Source organism: Pan troglodytes, chromosome 22 (genome assembly GCF_028858775.2).
Source record: "Pan troglodytes isolate AG18354 chromosome 22, NHGRI_mPanTro3-v2.0_pri, whole genome shotgun sequence".
Lineage (NCBI taxonomy): Eukaryota > Metazoa > Chordata > Mammalia > Primates > Hominidae > Pan > Pan troglodytes.
Genome location: NC_072420.2, coordinates 4,326,516 through 4,349,254, shown reverse-complemented (window position 1 = coordinate 4,349,254; position 22,739 = coordinate 4,326,516). Strand labels below are relative to the sequence as shown.

The window sequence follows — 22,739 nt, the reverse complement described above, 5'->3', positions numbered from 1 at the left end:
ATTTTGCTTCTCTTTCTTATTGGTGTTCAGTTTAGCTCTTAATAATTTAGTGTTTGCCTAGTGCTCTAGTTAATCTTCAGAAATAAACATGCACTGTAGGGGCTCACTCTTTCTGGTATGCTGAGGTAAAGTCTTTGTAAGACAGGAAGCTTTTATAATACTACCTATCATCTTTGAATTCATTTCTGGTAGATTTTACACAAATGCATTAAGTTTAGTCCAAACAGACACTGAGAGTTCAGCTTGCTGGTTCATGTTTCTGTTCTATGTTAAGCCAAGGCAAATTATTTTTGACTTTTTAGTTACAATCCCATAATTTAAGAGTAGCAACACATAGATTAAGTTTCACAGTTAAATTTTAACTATTTTATAATATTTCTTTGTTTATACTTGATTAAAGCTAAGTTTAAAACATGCACTCTGACAGAAAAGACATCTGAGAAACAAAACAAGCAAATTTGTTTTCCATTTTGCACCTGCCCCCCCCCCAAAAAAAGTCTCAAGAACCAGAACTGGGTAAGAACAGTGATAAAGGGAATCAATCTATATATTCATGACTTTCTTTAATATTCATTACAAACAAGTTCAAGCTGAATATTGGTAAAAGTTCTGAAAACTCCAAAATTACTGCTTGCCCTGAGGAAGAGCTCCTACATGGTAACTCTAAAGAGGGATGAACAAAAAAGGAGTGCCCTCTAGTCTGATGAATCGTGTCCCTGATTGTGAGGAGAAAAATGTATCTGGATTGTCTAGCTCTGTGGCAGTCCAGGCAGCGCCTGAACAGAGGAAGCCCATGTCAAATGTCTTTTTATTCCATTCACACTCCAGGTCCCTGAAATACACTTACCAGTCATTTCTAAGGTTCATTTAAATTAAAATAAATCAGACTATAAAAATGATAACAAACCAGACACACAGCTTGTTTCTAACACAGATGATGGAAATTTTTGTTATGATATAGAAACTGCAAAAGTAAGGAACCCAGTAATTATGATTGAAATGAAAGATGATTAAGAGTTTGACATGCAAATGGAAAAATATATAAACCCAAATACCACTAATTGGAAATTAGACATTAGGCATTGGTCTCAGTCTAGAGATCCAGAAAGTCTTTTTGATTTGTGGTTTACCCACCCCAAAGAAATGAAGCACATGATTCAGATAGAAAGCCACAGTATTTCTGCTGCTACAGATACTTATAAAAACAGAAAACCAACACAGTGCTTATTCCAGAAGCTGCTGTATGACAATCCCAGTGTTAATAACTACAAAACCATGAATCTTGAATTATAAAATGCGGGTTATTCTTTGCCACATAGTGAGAGAACATCAAAAATATAGCTAGAAGACTTACAGCAAGATATTCCAAGGTCGCTAACATAGCACATGTATACATATGTAACAAACCTGCACATTGTGCACATGTACCAGAACTTAAAGTATAATAATAGTAAAAAGAATGAGGTAGGCATGTTACAAGTAGAGTTTCTGGCTTTGGAGAAAGAGAAAGTCCAACTTCAAAAAGACAGAGGTTCACTTGCTGCTTCTTTTTTCTCTTTATCAATTATTTGATTTAGTCAAATTTTCTATTCAAGAAAATCTCATGTGTACAGTTACAGCGGGGTTTTCTAAATGTGTAATTATGTGTCAAAGTAGATTAGTCCTGCTATCTAAACAACAGCTCTGGAGAATGTTCTCATAATGTTTCTTCATTAATCAACCTAAGTCTCACTCTCAGTCTTCCAAGTGGCATATGAGCTGGGAAACTAATTCAGCCATATACCATGTGACCTTCTGAACCAGATCAACATAAAGAAATTGCTAAAGAAATAAGCTTTAGATTCTAGATTATTTTTTCTGTATTCATTTAGGGATGAATTACATTTATTTAATGATAGAATGGGAATACAATGGGAGGGAAGCAATGACTGAGATGAGCCACAAAAACACGTCTAGCCTTGAGAGTTGCAATGAATATTCCCAGCCAAATGAGTCTGTTTAATGTGTTTTCATGCACGCCAGTTTATCTGCTTAGCTCAAACTGTTTGAATTTATAGTTTCATCATGGTTATTTCCAATATTTTGAAAACAAATATATACTTCCACATATTTTTAAAAATCAGCACTCCAATATTTCTGTTGAATCAGACCTTACATTATGTTGTTTAATGAAGTATGGAAAGTTTTGACATGTCTGATTTTTATCATGTAAGAAAGAAGCATAATTTCTTAGCTAAAAATTTAGCCTTTGACTCTTTAGTAGAAAGTTGAGTTCTGTACATTGTGTTCTAAAGATAGACAAAAATCTAGAGATTTTCTTCTTTCAAAGTAAAAGCAGATGAGGCCTTTTTCCACCCTCTGAGGTGTTAAATTGCTTTGCTCAAGTTAGACTTTTAATATATCTGACTAATTTGATAAATTTATCTGGTAATTTATGTAATTCAGCAATATGGAATTGTATCATGTTATTTGGTGCCGTGAAATGCTAGGGAATGCCACCTCAAGAGCTCTGGATGAAACATTTCATATGTCTTGGTTGGTTTGACTCCCATTTTCAGTAGATAATGGGGCTAAAGTAGATAACTGTACCGTATGTTTTCCACCTATAAACGTTTGTGGTAATTGAATGTGAAATCTGGGAAGCATCTCGTTTTCCAGAATTCTGCACTAGAAACTCAGCAGTTTCACTCTGCTTCTTGTGTTGTGGCAAACATTGGTTCCCATAGTTCAGGGAGAACTTTCACTTTTTTGATATCCCAGGATCCAAAAAAAAAAAAAAAGAGAGAGAGATAAAAGGCAGTGGGGAAAAGAATAGCTCAGTGCAGAAAAGGGAAAACTTCTTTACTCTTCCTGAAGGCCTACAAGGTCACATCCTCTTAATCTGGCTATTTCATGTAAAATCCAGGTGGCAATGACAGAAGATATATGTTATGCCTGTGTCTTTTTATTTCTCTGTTTCTGCCAGTCAGATAGCATAAACATTTATATCAGATAGCAAAGAGTGGATGCGAATAAAAGCACAAAATGGAGAAGAGTCCTTTTGAAATTTTGGAAAATTATTCCATTCACTCAAACAGAAATGAGCAGACTTGACAAAAATTTCAATGATAAAATGATAAGTATCTTATAATTATTATGTATAATGATAAAATTAAAGTAAGCACAAAATACTTTTATCATTAAAATGGTGATAGTTAACCTGAATCAAGTGAAAAAATCAGGGAAAAAGTTTTTTTATTGAATAAAATAATAATTATTATTCATATTACTTTTATTAAAGGTCAAAGAAGGAAATAATACAAACAAAAGTAAAAAAATACATCTATCAGAAAATGTATGTCATAGTACATCTTCTGCTGCTGCTGACAGATTAACCAAACAAAGAAAGGTTGGGAAAACGTATCCTCAGCAATTTCCCAAGAAACTGAAGGAAGAGCAAGATAGGTAAGTAAGCCTACAGCAGTGTGTTTTTGTTTTTGTTTTTCTTTTTGTTTTTGTCTGAGATGGAGTTTCTCTCTTGTTGCCCAAGCTGGAGTGCAATGGTGTGTTCTCACCTCACTGCAACCTATGCATACTGGGTTCAAGTGATTCTCCTGACTCAGCCTCCCTAGTACTGAGATTACAGACATGTGCCACCATGCCCAGCTAATTTTCTGTATTTTTAGTAGAAATGAGGTTTCACCATGTTATCCAGGCTTGTCTCGAACTCCTGACCTCCGGTGTTCTGCCCACCTCGGCCTCCCAAAGTGCTGGGTTTACAGGAGTGAGCCACCGTGCCTAGCCACCTATAGCAGTATTTCTCAGCAGATAATTGTCATTGTGCTATAAACTAATTCAAAATTGGACTAATGTTCCTTATGATTAACAAGTTTTATAGTTTTACCAGGGATATTTAGCCCTGCCTGGTAATCAGAAAAATGCAAATTAACATAAAATAAGATATATTTTGTAAAGTCATGCTGATATTGAAAAAGTAATTACTACCATTGAAAATGTGAGGAAAAAGGCATTCTCATACACTGCTGGTATATGAAATTGGTAAATTATTTCTGAAGGGTAACTTAGTGCTGTGTATCAAAATTTCAAATAACCTGACATCCCTTTAACTCAACAACTCCACTTCTGGGACTAGATTTCACAGGAAAACATAACTTGTGTAAACATACACACACTTATTAAGGGCATTAATTATATATTACACATAATGAACAATAGCTTAATAAATATATAAAATATATGTAATAAGAAGATGAATTGGAAGTATTAAGAAAGAATTATAAAAAGTGTGGGGTAACAGATGTTAGACTCTTTAGCCTAGTTTTAGATGACAATCATCTGCAGATATAGTTTGTGAAAGAGACATCTTACTCTGTAAATCATTTGGAGAGACACCTACAATATTTCATAGAGATGAAAATTTATTTCTAGTGAACTTATACGCTTGTCAACAAATAGTAACTTTAAAAATTTAGTTGATTGTAAATGATCTTTTCTAATTGGGGAGTAATTATGACTGTGTGAATTGAAAAGGTAATTTTGAACTTCTAACTATACTGAATCATTTCCAGTATCCTTTTTTGTAATACATACTAGAGTGACTAGTAACAAAAACTTTAGCAGAATATTCTTTCCTTACTACTTTTCAAGTATATACATTCGTTTGAATATGTTGAAGTGAGAAATTAAATATCTGAGAACTACAAAGGAAAAATAATCCAGAACATAGAAATTTTATTAGGACGATAAAGAGCATCTGCAGAGGTAGATCACAGGATGATCTCTTTGTTTTTTAACAAAATGAATTTTAAGATAAATGTCTTTATCTGCAGATGCATCTTAAGACAAGAAAGTGAAGAAAAAACAAATGTTAATATGCTGTACAAAAAAATAGAGAAGAATTAGAAAGGAAAGAGAAACAATATAAGAAAGAAGTTGAAGCAAAACCACTTGAACCAACTGTTCAATCACTAGAGATGAAACTGAAAACTACAAGAAATACTCCAAATCAGATAAATCAATCTTTGGTAAAAATTCTATATTTTAAACTTTATTTTATCAATGTTACTTATAATATCCCCTTAATTTAATATATAATATTTTGGTCTAAAACAAACCAGAAATGTTATCTCATTTTCAAAAAATGAATGATGACACTTACAGGTACAATTATTAATATTTATTATAAATCTTGGCATCCACATAGGATATTATTTTATTACAAAGAGCTTTTGAAAACAATAATATGCCATAATATATACTTAGTGATAACCTATTGATAAAGATTTTTTCCCAGTAAAATTTTCCTTGTACTTCCCGCTATTTCATATTGATTACTGTACCTAATACTATAAAGAGGAAACAAATTATTGCAATCACAAATAATCTCATGATATTCTAAGAAGAGCTCTATAAATTTTATCTTATTTACCATTGGTGTTTTGAAATAAAAGTTTTCTTTCGTATTGATACATTTACACCACAGAAGTAACTGTGATCTGTCAGAGAACTAGAAGTAGAGTCAGAAGTCCTGGGGAAAATCCTGTAGCTTGCTTATATTTTTAACATTTCTTTTTCAAAATTGTGGTAACTAGATGAGTTCATCAATGAATGTATATAGGAGTGACTAGTATAATGTCTAGATTTATTATTTAGTAAATGTAATTCTTGCAACTGACTATAAAAGTGTTAAAAGAGTCAAATTGAAATAGAATGTTATCAGGGAAACAGAACTGTAGTAACTCTGGGAAATTTTATCTGTCCAAATACGTGTGAAGTAAGGTTCTTACTATAGGGTGGTGTATGGGTTAGATATCAAAGTGTAAATGCAATTTTTTGATATACTTTAATTTAGTCAAATTTGTTAATGCTTTAATTTATGCTTTTGAGTTTGTTGTAATTCAGGGAAAGGCTTTTCCAATTCTGAAATTCTTAAAAATTCTCTGGTGTGCGTGTGTGTGTGTGTGTGTTTACTTTTATAAATTCATTGACTTTAAATAAATTTCTGAACTTTTTGGAACTTATGCTCTATAAGGTTCAAAGTTTTGCTTCAACTTTTTCTCCAGTTGGATATCCACTTACAGTAACCTTTTTAGTATATGGAAGTGCAGGTTATTCTTTAACTTCATAGGTAATCATGATATGTTATTTTATTGAGTACTAGCTAAAACTTTCTTTTGTTTTATTTAGGATTTTCATAATCACGAAGAAATGAAAGATCTGATGGATGAAAATTGCATTTTGAAGACAGATATTGCTATACTCAGACAGGAAATATGCACAATGAAAAATGACAACCTGGAAAAAGAAAATAAATATCTTAAGGACGTTAAAATTGTGAAAAAAATAAATGCTGCCCTTGAAAAGAATATAAAACTCAATGAGGAATTGATAACAAAAACAGAATTCCGGTATCAACGAGAGCTTAATGATCTCAAAGCTGAGAATACAAGGCTCAATTCCGAACTGTTGAAGGAAGAAGAAAGCAACAAAAGACTGGAAGCTGAAATTGAATCATCAGTCTAGACTGACTGCTGCTATAAGTAAACACAGTGAAAATGTGAAAACAGAAAGAAACCTAAAACTTGCATTAGAGTGAACACAAGATGTTTCCGTACAAGTAAAAATGAGTTCTGATATTTCCGAAGTAGAAGATAAGAATGAGTTTCTTACTGAACAACTTTCTAAAACGCAAATTAAATTCAATACCTTAAAAGATAAGTTCCGTAAGAAAAGAGATACTCTCAGAAAAAAGTAATTGGCTTTAGAAACTCTCCAAACGACCTAAGCCAAACACAGCAGCAAATAAAGGAAATGAAAGAGACGTATGAAAATGCAGAAGCTAAAGTGAATAATTCCACTGGAAAGTGGAGCTGTGTAGAAGAGAGGATATGTCAACTCCAACATGAAAATCCGTGCATTGAACAGCAACTAGATGATGTTCATCAGAAAGAGGATCATAAAGAGATAGTAACTAATATCCAAAGAGGCTTTATTGAGAGTGGAAAGAAAGACCTCATGCTAGAAGAGAAAAATAAGAAGGTAATTAATGAATGTGATCATTTAAAAGAAAGTCTCTTTCAATATGAGAGAAAGAAAGCAGAAAGAGTAGTAAGTATCAAGGAAGATAAATATGTTCAAACTTTTAGAAAGAAAATTTAAACATTTGGTTCTGGATACATGTTGAACTTAGTTGAATATAAAAATCAATGGATAAAAAGTGTGTTTACCATACTGTATAATTCCATTTACATGAAGCATCCAGAAAAGATAAACGTATAGGGACAAAAAGTAGACTAATGTTTGCAAAGGGCTGGGGCTGAAAGCTGGTAGTGACTGCTAATGGGCGTGAGGGATCTTGCAGTGATGGAAATGCTGTAAAGTTGGATTGTAGAGATGGCTGCACAACTCAGTAAATGGACTAAAAAATCTTTTAACTTTAAGTTAAAACAGATACATTCTATAGTATGTAAATTATATTTCAACAAAGCTGTTTTAATTTAAAAAAAAAAGGAAAACCGTGTTTACTATACCAGCTTAGAAACGTGCCTCATTTCTAGGAAATAAAAGGTAGAGGTGAGAGATGATTTACTTTGAGAAAAGACATTGTGTCACCTATGAAATTTTATTAGGCACAGAGTCATATTTTAAGGTAGATAGTTCTGTACTGCTGAAATAATAATTTTAATGACTTTATGTTGCCACATGTTAAGACCATAATGTAAGTATAAATGGAAATGTTTACACCTGAAATGAGTATTTTCAAATTAAAATTTAATTGATTTTCTTTGACACTTAATTCTAGATTTCCCAGATGAACTGAAGTGTATTGCTGTGTCTTGTAATACCTTGCTTTAAGTAGCTTTTTATGTATTTTAGTTGGTATATCTTTGTTATTAATCATATTAATTTAACAAATCTGAAAATATGTCAAATTACATATTTTTTGACTATGTAATGTTTTAAAGGCACCTACTTGTTATAAAATCATAATTTAGGATACATGTGGTAATATTTAGCAAAACTATATTTGGTTTAGTCTTCCCACTGGTATTTATAGTTTACTTTGAATATTTATATTAATAATTAGCTCCTAATTTTTATTTCAAGGCTCAATGACTATCATTGGAATATAATTTTATTCAGTACAAAGATACTTGTAGCTGCCTGTGATTTATGAGTAAGGCATTAGATCCCTATTTTCAGACTGAGGGGTGGCAGGCTTCACGTACAGTGGGAATGGAGTAATTACAGGAGGGAGTTGTAGGAGCTTTGAAGTCAGAGAGGGAGGTAGAGACCTGTTTACCTAGGACCTCAAAGGCCTTTGGAATTTTACTTTTATTCTGAGATAGGAATCTGTTGGAAGGATTTGAACAGGTGATTGAATATGTCAGGAACTTTGAGGTTGAGTTGAGCTTCTAAGATGATTGAATGGTGGGATGAATCTGTTATGTAAGTAAGAGAATACCAACTTGGCAGGAAGAGAACATATTGGGCATCCCTCACTGAATTCAGTAATAAATACAAATGTGTACATGTGATTAAAAGAAGGTGAATTGATATGTGTGGTGATAATTTTCAAAGTAGGTATGTTAGAGTTAAATATTATTAACATAATTTAATAATAAGGCAATTTATAAAATCAGTAACAAAAATATTTTCTCAGGTGGTTGTGAGACAACTTCAACAAGAAGCGGCTGACAGCCTAAAAAAATTAACTATGTTAGAGTCTCCACTGGAAGGTATATCACATTATCACATTAATTTGGATGAGACACAGGTCCCAAAGAAGAAATTATTTCAAGTGGAAAGTCAAGTATGTATGGAACTTAGCATGTCAACTGTTATTCTGTAGCTAGTTGAATTACATAACATGTTTTAGGATACTAATTATGGCAGAAGCTTGATTTTTTATTTTCATTACAATGAATTATTTCCATTTTACTATCTCTATAATGTACTTTTTTTATATATAGTGACTTTCATTCTACCATTTTGAAAAACCATTGCATACCTTTTCTCTTACAATATGTACCCTTGGAAAAGTTGAGAATTATACATCATTCCTCATAGAAAACTGACTTTTGTCCTGTTAAAACAGTATTTTTAAGTAATTTTTGTATTGCTCTGATGAGGCAGGCCAGATTAAATCAGAGAAGAATGTTTCATGGAATGTTCCAGAAAATTGTCTTATTTCTTCACTTTTGTGAGTGGACACAGAATCTGTGTCTATTTATTTCACAGATTCTAGGTTAACTTGTACAGAAAGGCCATTATACTATTCTTTTAAAAGTGCATGTTTTAGGTTAATTTACAAACTATTTGAAAAGTTAGGCATTTTCTTTATTTATCTTTTATTTAAAATATACTATAAAACTGTGGAAATATTTAAATTTGAGATAACATGTACATCAAAAATTGAGAGTTGAGAAAATTATCTTGATCCTGCCTTTGGATTTTAAAAACAGTTTCACTGAGATATCATTCACATTTCAGAGAGTTCAACCATTTAAAATGTACAACTCAGTATCTATTAGTATATTCACAGCATTTTCATCACCCTGAAAAGCAACCCTACATCTCCTAGGCATGACTGCAGCCTTCCTCCATGTCCCTCCACCTACCTCTGTTGTAGGCGACCACCATCTATCTACTTTTGTCTCCATATGTTTGCCTGTTCTGCTTATTTCATATACATAGAGTTATACAATACGTAGTCCTTTGTGACTGGCTTTTTCACTTAGCATAATGTTTTCAGAATTCACTTAGCATAATGTTTTAGCACACATTGGTAGTTTATTTCTTCTTATAGTTAAATGATATTCTATTCCATGGCTACACTGGTTTTCCATTCTTTCATCAGTTGATGGACCTTTAGGTTAGTTTCCACTTTTTAGCTTTTATGAAAAATGCTGCTGTGAACATTCACTTACAGGTTATTATGTGGACACGGGTTTTTATTTCTCTGCCATTGGACTTTATCCTCAGAGTTAAGTGGGCAGATTTCAGCACTTGTCTTGCTCATGCTATTCTTTCTACCTTCTCAGTTTCTGTTCATCTAGCCTCATTCACTCAGACGTGGCAGACAATTTATTGTTTTCATGAAGCTTTCTCTGACTGTTCTCTCATTGACCTTATGTGTTAGCAATCATTGTCTAGTCTGTGCAGAAAAACTTAGTTCTTAATTTTACATGGCTTTTTTTTACGGAAGATAATTTTCTCTCATTATAAATTTGCTTAATGGGGGAATAATATATAATATGTATGCCACCTATCCTTGCATACATTGAAAATATTTTAGCTTAGAAGTTTGTAGCATACAATTCAATACTTTATACCATACCAATTATTTCTTCTTTGAGACCTTGACACAGTAAGGTTTATATTCTAAGTGTGTTTTTAGCAATTATATATCAAATCTAAACCAATTAGTTTAATACAGGAGACTTGTTAAATCACATATTTATGTTTTTCTCTCTATGAAAAAGAATCTAAATTGGCCTTTTTTCACTATGCAGCAGAACTGTATTTCTGGACTGCTACCAGTTTGTCAGCTGAACAGTTCTGGATGCAGCTTGTCCGATGACAGATAGCAGAGCACCTCAATCTGAGTGCTCAGCAGAGTGCTTGTGAAGGCAGCACCACAGCAACAGTTGCTCAGAGGGAACGGATTCAGGAGCCTTGATTTAGCAATAGAGTCCAGGGTTTTCAGCTCAGTGCCTTTAGCCTGTCTCTGCTGGTCATGTCAGTTATGTACTATTCAATCCAGGAGGTGCTGTTTACATTGTAGTACATACATAGTCATTGCCTAATGAGTCATACAGAGAGAAAAGTAAGTTATAAATTATGTCCCCCATTTGCTGCAACTCTCAGTGGTAAGAATGATTCAGTGCAGCTATAGGAGAGTACTTCCATTGGCATGCCACCTGCCTAAAATACACAATTTTGTTAAGATATACGATAAAATTATTATGCTAATAGCAAATATTTTATGTAGCTCACTATGTTCCACGTAGTCTTCTAAGTGTTTCATGTTAGTCCCCAGTTAAACACCTGGTTTTGGAAGGCTGAAGCAGGAGGATCGTTTGAGCCCATGAGTTTGAGACCAGCCAGAGCAATATAGTGAGATCCTGTCTCAAAAAAAAAAAAAAATTAAACACTTATCTGAGGCATGGTGGTGCACGCCTGTAGTCCCAGCTACATTGGGAGGCCGTGGTAGGAGGGTCGTTTGAGCTTGGCATATTGAGGCTGTAGTGAACAGTGATCAAGCCACTGCACTCCAGGCTGGGTAACAGAGGGAGACTCTGTCTCATAAATAAAACGTTTTGTATAGATTCCCATAGAAGTGAGTTAGACATCAGTCAGAGAATTATTAGCCACTTTGATGTCTACCTTGGGAGTAAAACATATAATAAGGGGCAGCGTTAAACCATCTCAATCAATAGCCTCCAACTTCTCGAGAAGGTTCTTATTTCCTGAATTTCTAAACAAGCGACTACCTGGATTAAGACATTTGGTGGACACCATTTTGAGATGAAGAATCTTGAGTGAGAAGAAGGGAGATCTCTACTTACTGAAGCTTCCCAATGACATAGTTCAGTGTCCCCCAAAAGAAACTTTAGAAGAAGACTTTCATCATGCCATATCTCTATGGAAAAGGAATTTCTTTAAAAGAAAACAAAGGCAAACAATTGATAATATGATTCTCATGGGAAAGTTTTCATCATAAAAGAAAAAGAGGGCTGGGTGCCGTGGCTCACGTCTGTAATCCCAACACTTTGGGAGGCTGAGGTGCGTGGATTACCTGAGGTCAGCAGTTCAAAAACAGCCTGGCCAACATGGTGAAACCCTGTCTCTACTGAAAATACAAAAATTAGCCAGGTGTGGTGGTGTGCACCTGTAGTCCCAGCTACTTGGGAGGCCGAGGCAGGAGAATCACTTGAACCCAGGAGGTGGAAGTTGCAGTAAGCCGAGATGGTGCCACTGCACTCCAGCCTGGATGACACAGTGTGACTCCATCTCAAAAAAAAGAAAAAAAGAAAAGCAAAAAAGGGACAAAGTATACTGGTCCAAAAAAGAAGAAAGCAAGAAAAAAAGGACAAAGTATACTGGTTACTATCATAACAGTGAGATAGTCCCCCTTTGAGATTAGAAAATAACAGTATACTCAAAGTAACATTAATGAGAACCAACATAAAATAGACAACATTCACTATCTACAAAAGTAATCTGCACCAATTAGCAATGTATGAGTATGTGGTTGAGAATATTTTGTATAACGTGTACTAGAAGGAAGAGACCTCAAGAAAATGGTCAGAGCTGGAAATGTAGATTAGGGAATCTAGGTCAAAGTTTTGACATTTTAGGAGTCCTGAGAGAATTTAAAAAGAGAAATAGCCACCATGCATGGTGGCCACACCTGTAATCCCAGCACTTTGGGAGGCCAAGGCAGGAAGATCATGAGGTCAGGAGTTCAAGACCAGTCTGGCCAACAAGTTTCTTATATAGGTAAACGTGTTCCATGATGGTTTGCTGCACCTATCAATCCATCACCTAGATATTAAGCCCTGTGTACATTAGTTATTGATCTTGATGCTCTCCCTCCTGACCCCAACAGGCCCCAGTGTTTGTTGTTCCCCTCCCCGAGTCCATGTGTTCTTATCGTTCAGCTCCCACTTATAAGTGAGAAGATGCAGTGTTTGGTTTTTTCTTCCTGCATTAGTTTGCTGAAGATATCTGCTTCGGGTTCATCCATATCCCTGCAAAGAGCATGATCTCATTCATTTTTATGGCTCCATAGTATTCCATGGTGTATATATACCACATTTTCTTTATCCCATTATCACTGATAATGTCTATCTGGGTTGATTCCATGTCTTTACTATTGTGAATAGTGCTGCAGTGAACATGCAAATGCATGTATCTTTATAATAGAATAATTTATATTCCAACGTATGGTAATTTTAAATCAGTTTTGGTATTAAAAATCATGCATTTTGGAAAATATTGATAATGGAAAAATCCAAATTCTGCCAAAATATGTTGAGAAAATAGAGGATAAATATATCTTTTCAAACTTTAAATGCCTCAGGCTCTTAGTTAATCTTCCCCAGATCTGGGAAGACCTAGAAGGGGAGAGATTGGGCTACCTTAATGAGGGCCATTTCAATCTCTTGGCCCTGCAGCAGCCATTTCAAAATACGTCAAAAAATATATTTGGGGGTAAAATATTTTGATTTCCTTCAGCTTCTTCTCTCTGTGATGCTGCACCAGAATCAGATTAGAAAGGAAGCCACATTATAAGTGTTAATAAAACCCATCTGATGAGATTTGATAGTTTGAAGGGTGTGTTTCCCAGACCCTTTAGATAGAAATTGGGGCCAAAGAAAACAAGGTCTTATTCCTCTATATAAATCTGTCAGTGCTTTAAGCAGTGAAAGAAAGATTTTTCATTTAATTTTACAGACTTGATACTAATGAAAAGGATAGCTTGTAAAATATAAATCTCTTTTTCTATAAAAAGGACACGTTGTTGATTCTCTTAGACCTTGAACCCTGGCTAGTGATTTGAAACCAAGTAGTACCTATCTCCAGATCTCTAGTACCAAATTAATTTGGGGTGGGGGGGTAACAGTTTTATTGAGAAATAATGAACACGCTATGCAATTCACTCATTTAAAGTATAGAATTCATTGACTTTAGTATTTTCAGAGAGTTATGCCGTCATCATTACAATTAATTTTAGAACATTTTCATCACCCGAAAAACAAACCCCACATCATTTAGCCATCTTCACCAGTTTTCTCATCCTCCGTCAGCCCTAGGGAACCACCCACCTTCTTTGTATACATTTGCCTATAAGTCTCTGAAATAAAAAGCAAGTGGTCTGCTGGGACTGGCTTATTTCACTGAGCATAATTTTTCATGCTGCATCTGTGCTGTAGTAGGTATTCATGCCGGGTTTTTGCTCCTTAGTTCAGCTACATCTGGGTTCTTCTCTCGTGACCAGGAAAAATTAAGCATGCAGACACATTGAGGAGGGCAGAATTTATTATGTGAAAGGACAGCTCTCAGCAAAGAGAGGGGTCTTGCAAAGAGGTTTCCACCTCACAATTGAATACCAGGATCACATGAGCTGAAGCGGCCAGGCTCCTCCTCTGCATAAGGCGTGAATTCCTGGTGACTCCACCCCATCCCCCCACTGCATGTGGGCCTCCGGTCTGCTGTGGGCATGTCCAGGCAAGACAAGTCCAGGTTCCCTTATCTGCACATAATATCTGGTGTAAACACTTGTGGGGCTGGTTGGAGATTCTCCGGGGACCCTTCCATATCTGCCTAGGCATTTTGCTGTCTCCTCCTCATACGGTATCTGTACTTAATTTCTTCTTATTGCTGAGTAATATTCCACTGTATGTATACATCAAACATTTCATTTATCCATTCACCAGGTGATGGACCTTTGGGTTCTCTCCCACCCAAAGGTGACAGACGTTCTGGTTCTTTCCACTTTTTGACTCCTATTAATAATGCTGCTGTAAACATTTATGTATGAGTTTTTGTGCATGCGTATGTTTTTACTTTTCTGGAACATATACTTATGACTGGAATTTCTGTGTCATATGGTAACTTCATGCTTAACCCTTTAAGGAGCTGCCAGTTTGTTTTCCAAAGTGGCTGCATCACTTTACATTCCCAGCAGCATTAGATAAGGGTTTTAATTTCTTTACATTTTTCCTAATACTCTTTTTTCTTGAACAAAGATTTTATCCTGTGGTGTGAAGTGATACCACATGTGGTTTTGATTTACATTTTCCTAATGACTAATTACATTAGGCATCTATTAATGTGCTTATCCATCTTTATATCTTCTTTGCAGATATATCTATTCAAAATCTTTGCCCATTTTTTAAAATTGGCTTATCTTGTTATTTATTAATTGCAAGAGTTATTTATATTTCCTATATATGTAAGTCCCTTATCAGATACACGCTTTTCAAATACTTTCTTCTACTTGGCGTCTTACCTTTTCACTTCTTCATACTGTCTTCTGAGGCACAGCAGTTTTCAATTTTGAAGTCCATTGAATCCATTTTTCCTTTGGAGTCATAGCTAAGAAAACACTGGCAAATGCAGTCACGAAGATTTATGCCAGTGTTTTCTTCTGAGGGTTTTATAGTTTTAGCTTTTACAGTTAACTATTTTATTTTGAGTTAATTATTAAATAAGATATTTGATCGAACTTTATTTATTTTTTGCTTATGGATACCCAGTTGTCCCAGCACCATTTGTTGAAAAGACTATTCTTTTCCCATTTTGTTCTTTTGTTAAGCTTGTATAAAATCAATTGACTGTAAAAGTGCAGGCTTATTTTTAGATTGTCAATTCTTAGCTTGTTTATGTCTATTCTTATGTCAAGGCCCAATCGAATTGAATGAGAAGTTTTTTTCAATCATGTTGCATATTACCAGTTGTCTTATGTCATAATAAAAATTAAATTTAGTGGAATGTCTGTAACTTCACCTTTTGTGTCACAAAGGAGTCTCTGGCCAGCTTATACCTTACTTCCTCTAAGACATGATCAGACGCCAGGCTTACAAGACACACTTAATTTCTTTTTTTCTCCATTCAAGCCTTTAGTCTCTTTTCCATTGCCTCCCACTATAGTTATATTTTCAGTAAGTTTTGGTTACAGGATATGCTGACATAGTCTAATATTCAGTGCATTATGTTTTACTAACTCATTATAATTCATAGAACCTTCCATAGATGTTTACCATCTAGGAAGGAGAAGTTTAAGTCTGAGCCACCAGCTTTTCTCAGTGGAAATCAAGTGAAGTCATCATCTTGCAGTTTACAGACCCTCTTTCCTCTTGGTAGCTGGTTCTCTTGGGTAGCACTGTGGCTAATCCTTTTCTTAGTGCAGATCTTGCATTCTCAGAAACCACAGTTCCCTGTATTGACCTCCCTTTACTGAAACAGAGATGCACAGCTCTGCTTTCTAGCTCAGTAGAGGATTCTTGGAATAAAACGTTTAACTCATTCCAAGAAAAAGTCTTAGGAGTGCAGCACTTCAAAATCAGATAACGTTCAGGCAATTTATCAGAGACACATAGTAGATTAGTATTTTGACTTTCAAAATTTCAGAGCCAAGTTGTGTGCTATAGAGAAGCATTGTGGCATAACATAGAGATGGGATGGTCTTAACTTCTCCATACAAACAAGCTTGGAGTAAGGTAAAGGAGAAATTGCATTTGTGTCTTAACACTCAAAAACACACTATGCTTATTTTACTTCTGTGAAGAATAAAAATCATTCCATAATATTCTCCTTATTTCCTCATTTAGAAAAGAAAATGAAAATTGAATACTAGGTTGATTAATAAATAATCAAAACTTCTTCTTTTAGAATTTTAGTTAATTGAAATCAGGTAAATGTCTGATTTTGCCTATGTCACCCAGTATTTCTAGGTGTTTTTCAAATCATACATCTTCTTGCTTCCCAGTCTTACTTCCTAACTTGAGGGGAAATTGTAAGAAGACACCCTTGCCTTGTTATCAGAGTTCATAATTGAAGGAGTTTTAGGAAAATTCCTCCTCAGCAGCTTATGTCTCTCTCCTGGTTATCTACTGCTTCTCAATAATGTTTGACATCAATAAATAAATATCAACATTTATTAGATCCTGCTTTAAAGGAGACTCTTTTCTGCTGCATAAGTTATGTTTCCTGTTGTCTCTTTTTAAAACTTATTTTCCTAACAATTACCCAGAGTCTTGTGGCTTGAAAGAAAAACATTTATTTTGCTCATGAACCTGTGGTTTGGGAAAAACTTGGCCAGAACAGCTTGTCTCTGCTCCCTTCAGCTTCCCTAGGAACAGCTGATCAGTTGGGGAAATGGAATCCTCTGAAGCTTTGGTCACCCACTTGTTTGATGGTTGATGCTGCCCATCGGCTGTAAACTTGGTTGGGACAGGCAGCATGAACACTGAAACAGGCACTTTCAGGCTCTCTTTGTGGCCTGATGGCTCTCACAATTGGGGCTGGGTTCCAAGGGAAAACAGTCTGAGATAGGGAAGCCACATGGTATCCCTTTCACTACATTCTACTCATTAGAAGGAAGTCAGTAAGGCTGGCCCATATTCTGTTTTTTAAATGGGATGAATGTAGCTTCTCTTTTGTTTTAATTGACACATATATACATAATTATGGGCTATAGAGTGATATTTTTATACACGTTTATAGTGTGTAATGATCAAGCTAACTAGCACATTTACTACTTCAACCATTTTTCATTTCTTTGAATTGTGGACATTCAAAATTTTCTGGCTTTTTAAAAATATACAATAAGTCATAGTTAACCATATTCACCCTAAAATGCCACAGAACACCAGAACTCACTCCTCTTATCTAACTGTAATTCTGTATCCATTAACCAGCCTCCCCTCCCCTACTTCTGTGAGCTTTTTTTTTGTTAAGAGACAGGGTCTTGCTAGTGTAGTCTGGGCTCTGGGCAACTGTAGTCACCCAGACTGGAGACAGTGGTTTGATCATAGTTCACTGCAGCTTCAAACTCTTGGGCCCATCTGATCCTCACACCTCAGCCTCCTAAGCAGCTGGCATTATGGGCATGCACCATTGCACATGTCTGATTTTTGACTTTGTAGAGATATCTCCCTATGTTGCCCAGGGAGCTCTGGAACTTTTGGCCTCAAATGATTCTCTTGCCTTGGTCTTACAAAGAGCTAGGAAATTACAGGCTTCAGCCATATTGCCCAGCCTTCAATTTTCCTTTAGCTCCCTTACATGAGTAAGAATGTGCAGTATTTATCTTTCTGTGTCTGCACTTAACATAACATCCGTCAGACTGATCCATGCGGCCACGAATAACAGGATTTAATTCCTTTATACGGTGAATAGTATTCCACTGTGTTTGTGTGCCACAGTTTTTCATCCACTCATTTGGTGATGGACATGTTGGTTGATTCCATACACAAGCTGTTGTGGATAGAGCTACAGTAAACATATGAGGACAGATATCCTTTTGATCTATTGTTTTCTTTTCTATTGCCTGAATATCTGGTAGTGGGGTTGCTGGATCCCTCGGCAGTCCCATTATTAGTTTTTTTGAGAAAACCTCCTGTTGTTCTCTATTGTGGCTGCACTAATTTACCTTCCCACCAACAGCATGTAAGAGTTTACTGTTCTCTGGAGCCTCACCAGCATTTGTTATTTTTTTGTCTTTTCAATGACAGCAATTTATTCAAATTGAAGCAAGATTATATCACATTGTAGATTTGATTTGTATTTCCCTGAGGATTAGTGATACTGAGCATTTTAAAATTTATTTATTGGATATTTGTATTTCTTTTTCTAAAAAAAAGTATAGTTAGATATTTTACCCAATTTTAAACTCAGATTTTTTTTACTGTGAAGTTGTTTGAGTTTTTTTGTATATTTTGTATATTAGTCCCTTATTAGGTGAATAGCTTGACAATATTTTCTCCTATTCTACAGGTTTTCTCTTCACTCAGTTGTTTGCTGGACAGAAGCTCTTTAGCTTAATGTAGTGTCTTTTGTCTACGATTTGTTGTTTGCCTATGCTTCTAATGTCTTACCCATAAAAATCTTTGTGCAGACTAATGTCCTCAAGCATTTTCCCTATATTTACTTAGAGTAGTTTGATAATTTTGGGCCTTATATTTCAGTCTTCAATTGATTCTGAGTTTATGTTGTTATATGGTGTTACATAGGAAGCTAATATCATTCTTCTCCATATGGATATTTAGTTTTCCCAGTGTCATTCATTTGAAGAGGCTGTCCTTTCCCCAGCGTATGTTCTTGGCATGTTCGTCCAAAATCAGTTGGCTGGAAATATGTGGATTTATTTCTGGGTGCCGTATTCTATGGTCTTTACCCCAAGAATCATTACTTCTTAAAATGCAATTCAAATTAGCATGAAACATTTGCAGTTTAAGGAAAGGCTTATAGCATCAGAGTCCTTAATCACAGATTTCATTATTTTGTGGTTTTTTTTGAGATAGGGTCTTTGTCTGTCATCCAGGCAGAAGTGCAGTGATAATAATTCACTGCAGCCCTGAACTCTGGGTACAATCCATCCTTTCACCTCAGTATCCCAACTAGCTGGGTCTACAGGCATGAACCACCATGCCCGGGTAATTAAAAAAAATTTTTTTTTCTAGAGATGGGGGTCTCACTATGTTGCTCTGGCTGATCTCAAATTCCTGGCCTCAAGTGATCTTTCTGCCACAGCTTTTTAAAGTGCTAGGATTACAGGCATGAGCCACCATGCCTAATATAGAGTGTAATATCATTTTCAAAGTCTTATTCCTAGACCCATTTATTGACTTTGGCCTAAATAACTCAATATGATATCTCTGAAACTTTTTTTGACATACTGTGGGGAATGATAATGAAGGAAGGGGGTTAGACACTTTTTACTAGGAGATAACTTTGGGCCATTTAAGGAGGAACAAAAATGAATTATCAGAAAAATAAAAGTAAAATGAAGTACAAAAATTCTGTCGCAAAGATGATGATAGTAAAGAATATATTTTTATGACTCATGGTAGCTTTAACTTTGTTCTTAAAATTCTGAGTAATTTAAGGGTTCACATTTGAAGAATCTGCTGCATTACAGATAACATTTTATTGCAAGTAAATGCATTTCAAAATTTGCTATTGGTTTTGTATTAGATTATTCTCAGCCTACTTCATTATCAAGCTATACTATTTTATTCATGCAGTTTGATGATCTTATGGCGGAGAAGGAAGCTGTATCTTCAAAATGTGTCAATTTGGCTAAAGAGAATCAAGTTTTTCAACAGGAGTTATTATCTATGAAAAAAGTACAACAGGAATGTGAAAAACTTGAGGAGGATAAAAAGATGTTGGAAGAAGAAATATTAAATCTTAAGACACATATGGAAAACAGTATGGTAGAACTTAGTAAACTACAAGAATATAAATCAGAGCTAGATGAAAGGGCAATGCAGGCAGTAGAAAAATTAGAAGAAATCCATTTACAGGTAAGTTGTTTAAATCAGGTAAGTTTACTTGTAATGTGCTTTCATTTATTTCACTGCAAAGTATATTTTGGATATATATATATATATATATATATATATATATATATATATATATAGTTTCCTCTGCCTCTCTTGTAGCAATCTGCTTTGTAGAGTTCTAGAAAAAAAGATATCTGTTTTTTCTTTTAAATATTTAAATTTCCATTATTATTATTATAACAAAATCAATCTTTCAGAGTAATGATTCTCATTATGGAGTCATTTGATGATTAAGACCAGTTGGCATAGGAAAAAATTGTGATTTAGAAATTATGTGATAATTATGAATTGGTCTTAAGCTACAGTGTTCATTGATCACTTTTTAAAACTATGAATGGATTCTATTACTTTTTATATGACCAGATTACATTAATACTAGCATAATTACGATTTCAAATTTTTACAAATCAGACTTAATTCTGAATTCAGTTATTAGTTTTGATATTGCTGAAATATTTTAAACTTCATCCTCTTTTTTAACATATTCAAAAATACTCTTTGAATCACTGACTCAAAATGAAAGGCAACAAACATAATAATTAGGTTATAATTGTTTTAAAAGTGTATTCTTTTCCTCTGTTTTAGGAACAAGCACAATATAAAAAACAATTAGAGCAGTTAAACAAGGATATAATACAGCTTCACTAAATAAGAAGGAACTCACACTTAAAGATGTGGAATGTAAATTCTACAAAATGAAAACTGCTTATGAAGAGGTTACAACTGAGTTAGAAGAATATAAGGAGGCCTTTGCAGCAGCATTGAAAGCTAACAGTTCCATGTCAAAAAAATTAACTAAGTAAGTCAAAACATACACTCATAGAAAATGAATTAAGCTCATTAATTTGTTTCAAAAGCATAATTTTTAGTGAGATGGCTTCAGGAGATTAGAAGGAAGTGAATGCTAATTTGACAATGTAATTTTGAAAAATAATGTTAGTAAATAATTTTACCTTTAAAATGTTAGTCAAAGATAGTTTTTGTCTCTCCTCTCATTTTTTTTTTTTTGCTTTTGTATGGCTTTTTTTCCTGAAAAGTCTCATGTAATTAACCTGATCTGTTAGTTTTTTTCACTAAGTATTTTTGAAGCTTTATAATTAATGAAGTGATCTTGTTATAAAATTACTTGTCAGAATTTCCCTAAATAGAAATATTAATGTGTTTAATTTACTTTTCAGTGGATCACAACCTAAATGCAAAGTGGTACTGCTACTCTGAGCACAATTGTTTTTGATTGTGATCTTTAGTATCATCACCAGAGGGTGCCTCAAGAAAGACTATTTGTGTAACATATTCAAGATGTTGCAGAAAGGCACCCTTGTGAAATAGGGAATAAATATCACAGGAATTTAAAGAAGTGTAATTCACAAAGCGGTTAAACAATAACACCTTGTTCAGCCTGAAGCGGTGTGTGGAAGGCAGAAAGAACATGCCCCACCTCCAGGGCCTTGGTCACAGTGTTGGGGGCTAATTGCCTTCAGAGATGCTTTTGTTCTTTTTGATCACCAACCAGACAATCTAGTTCTCCCCTAGGAGTTGTTGCTCTGAATTATTCCTCAGTGCCAAATGTTTAATTGGTCCTAGATAATGGGTGAAATGTACAAGAGTGAAATCTAAAACTGGTTTACTAAACACAAGTATTCCTAGATTTTTTTTTCTTTCATTTTAGTTTTCTTAACCTACATTAAGGAGTACAACATGATGTTTTGATATAATTATTTCTAGTGAAGTGGTTCTTATAATCAAGCAAATCAACATATTCATTTTCCCACATTATTACCCTTTAAATACAAGTATTTCTAATGGAATCTTCAGAATCTTACAAGTAGAGCCATTTTAGAAGGCAGGAAGTTTTACCTGTTGAGCCATACATCACTGATAGCGATTTCTCTTCCCTGTCTACTTTGTTTGAACTGCTTGTTCAGTAGAAATCACCTTAGAAACAATGGTGCTTCTTTAGAACGATTTTAAAATTATAATTCCTTACAACAGGTATGCTCTTACACACATCTTCTGTGTGAAAACACTATTTAGTGGGTAATTTTGTTTACTCTCAGGGTAAGTTTTTAAAAACTGCAAGTCATTAAGAATCATTTAAGGAAAAATGAAATATTAAGCATTTGTCTTTGCTATCTTTACAGATCGAATAAGAAAATAGCAATGATTAGTATCAGCTCTTTATGGAGAAAGAGCAGGTGAAATATTTTCTCAGCACTCTTCCTACAAGGCGAGGTCGAGAGTCACCTTGTGTTGAAAATCTTACTAGTATAGGACTCAAGAGAAAATATATTCCCCAAATGCCCGTAAGAATTCCTACTTCAAACCTCAGACATCAAATAACTGCCAGAACTACTTGACTGAGGTTAGTTATATGACCGTTTCTCTTTAGGGTTTCATTTCTCTAGCGTAATTCTTGTTTATAATTTGGAGAAATACTGAGTTGTTCTGTTGACTTTTGCATGTGAAGTAAAGATCATAATTAGCTGTGTTAACACAGAAAGGAAATGGGAACTTTACATTTTTTAATTCCCTGGAGCTCTCATTTTCAAGAGATATCCATTTGCTAACTTTATTCAATAAATGTGACTAAATTGACACGTTTGAAATGTCTTTAAAAGCTGCATTTCAGTTAGGTTTTAGAAAAATTGCATGTTATTGCCT

The 22,739-nt window shown here is 34.5% G+C and overlaps 2 pseudogenes; both read left to right on the top strand.

The window, feature by feature from the left end:
• LOC129137027 (putative ankyrin repeat domain-containing protein 20A2) overlaps positions 1-7,158 on the top strand; it is a 39,352-nt pseudogene extending 32,194 nt beyond the window's left edge.
• Positions 7,159-8,332: 1,174 nt separating this feature from the next.
• LOC129138335 (putative ankyrin repeat domain-containing protein 20A12) lies at positions 8,333-20,881 on the top strand (annotated as a pseudogene).
• The last annotated feature ends 1,858 nt before the right edge of the window (positions 20,882-22,739 follow it).